At 35.7% G+C, this 2,527-nt stretch overlaps 2 non-coding genes across 2 annotated transcripts; both read left to right on the forward strand.

Annotated features, from left to right (window-relative positions):
* The first annotated feature begins 893 nt into the window (after positions 1-893).
* On the forward strand, positions 894-980 carry LOC116106783. The gene has a single exon (XR_004124358.1). It is a non-coding gene; the product is annotated as a small nucleolar RNA SNOR75 (small nucleolar RNA).
* Positions 981-1,082: 102 nt separating this feature from the next.
* LOC116106782 lies at positions 1,083-1,152 on the forward strand. The gene has a single exon (XR_004124357.1). It is a non-coding gene; the product is annotated as a small nucleolar RNA Z105 (small nucleolar RNA).
* The last annotated feature ends 1,375 nt before the right edge of the window (positions 1,153-2,527 follow it).

Here is a 2,527-nt window from a genome sequence, read left to right on the forward strand (position 1 = left end):
TTTTAGATTTAGGGTTTTTGATCTGTATATTACCCACAATATGTCTTTAATTTACGACTATACCATCTAATATTCCAAAGTTCGAGTGGGCCTAGGCCTTTCTTTAATTTTGTTTTTCTCTTTTATTAGGTTACAAAATGGTTTGAAAAAAAAAAAATAAAGAGATTAATAAAAATTTTATAATTGAAAAAATTATGTAGAAGATGGATGAATATAGCAACAATCTAAAAAGATTAGAGATTAAATTAACAGTTATAAAAAACAATTTTACAAGAGAGTTATAAAAATGTTTAGAATAGATTTATAGTACTTTTTCGTGAAAAACAAAATGCTTAATAAAAAATCCTTTGAAACGTTACAAGCAATTTCCATGGAGTTGCCATTATATATAACATTTGCGCAACTTCATGTATAGATATTACACACAAGTACATGGCTTATTAGAAAAAAAAAGTACATGGCTTATTAGACAAAAGTGTGGACCGTTATCAATTATAAAATTTTTATTAATCTCTTTTTTTTTTTTTTTAAACCATTTTGTAACCTAATAAAAGAGAAAAACAAAATTAAAGAAAGGCCTAGGCCCACTTGAACTTGGGAATATTAGATGGTATAGTCGTAAATTAAAGACATATTGTGGGTAATATACATGTCAAAAACCCTGAACCTAAAACTAAACTTAACGGCCTTTTGTTTATAAATGCTAACAACTTCATTAACAGTGGCTTGGTTCAGCTCTCATCTACATAATACCTTTCAAGTACGAGGTACCTAATAGGTTTTGTTTCGTAGAGTCTTAATTTTTTATTTTACTAATTTTTTTATTTTTATTTTGTATTTCACTTATCAATGATGATGAGAACACAATGCTATAATGATGACGGAGGAAGGTTTCTCGGTGATGAACAAAAATGATGACGAGTCCGATTTTTTCCATTCTCTAAATCGTGACGACAAATCGAGGCATTTGTCTGAGAGAACTTCATGGCCTCATCATTACTTTTCCCCTTGATTTTTTTTGTTTTAAATTTTATTTTATGAAACATAAATAAATATGTTAATTTGGATGTTCATAATTTATGTGGGCATGATAATGATTTGTTTACCGTCTGATTTTTATATGTTGAATCAATTACCTCCTACTCATTCTGAATGGCTGCTAAATTTTACACTTTTAGCAAAAAATTTGTTTTGCTTAATCTAAAATTTAATCTTGCTGTATTAACATTGTGAACTATTGTGCTGGTTGAGAGTGATGGATGTATTGACTTTGATCAGTTTTGATTAGCTATTAAAACAATATCATTCCAAAGGTTACACTTAAATAAACTAAATTGTGATTGAATAGAACTTCTATTGAAAGAAACTTAATTTTGAGATGATTGATATAATAAGCAAATCTACATCTTTAAACTAATTAATAATACAATCGATAATGAATACTATTATGCCTAAAGAAATGCAAGGCTGACGTAAGGTCCAGTCAGTGTGCAAAAGTCAGAGCATGGGTACACCCGTAGCTGAGTCACGTGAGGAAAGGAGCAGCCTGCTTTTGTCAGAATAGTGGGTGCGTGCCAGACCATCCAGAAATTGTGGTGATTCCACGTGTCCAATCTCTACTCCAAATCGCTTAAATCACTCTGGAAGGTGGGTAATGGGACATAAAGGAAGATTTGTACGGATAATCCCACCAACTCATAGATTCAGTAATGATAACCTTAATCCATCCCACTATAAATTGAGGGCTCCTCTCTCATTTGGGGGATTCGATTATTCTACTTTTGATTAGCTATCCTCTCTCAAGAATATATAGCATTCTCTCTCTTGTACTATCATTTGTAAGTCAGTCCGCTAACGCGACCCTACCTCTATCATTAATACAAATATCAGTGGACGTAGGACTTGCTTCCTCAACATCCGAACCATTTTAAAAACTATTCCCATTGCATTTACTATCATTTTCTCTTACATTCACGTGTGCCTTCTGAGCTAGCTCAGCATTCCACATGTGCGTTTCGTTGGTGTCAAAATCACGCATCAACAGTTTGGCGCTAGAGGAAGGGCCTGATTTAGTGTTCATCCTTCATCACGAGAATCTCTAACCTACTGGTCCTATAACAGCAAATGGCCCGCCAACCTGAACCTGAACGAACCAACCAACCAGGGTGCTTAGGGATCACCCAAGTCCAGGAGGACACATCTTCCAAAATACCTTCAGTTCCACAAAAGGCCGCGGGGGATATCCCATCAAGTTCACAACTTGACCCTGCCATTAGAAGCTATCTCGAGAGGTTCGACAATACTCTCCAGACGGTCAACCGAAGGTTAGACCGTTTGGACCAAGGCATGCCAACCAAATCAGTTGGGCCCGCTAAAAACGCCTGCAGGTCACACGAAAGCACGACAAAGGGAGATAGCCCATGTCGCGAGCACTGCAGTGCATCGGAGAAAAGGCAAGCAAGTGGTAAAGAATAGGCCTAAGGGCTCCAAAGGGCTGGCAAACACCGACCACGTCTCGAGCAGAATA

Source organism: Pistacia vera, unplaced genomic scaffold, assembly GCF_008641045.1.
Source record: "Pistacia vera cultivar Batoury unplaced genomic scaffold, PisVer_v2 Contig521, whole genome shotgun sequence".
Classification (NCBI taxonomy): domain Eukaryota; kingdom Viridiplantae; phylum Streptophyta; class Magnoliopsida; order Sapindales; family Anacardiaceae; genus Pistacia; species Pistacia vera.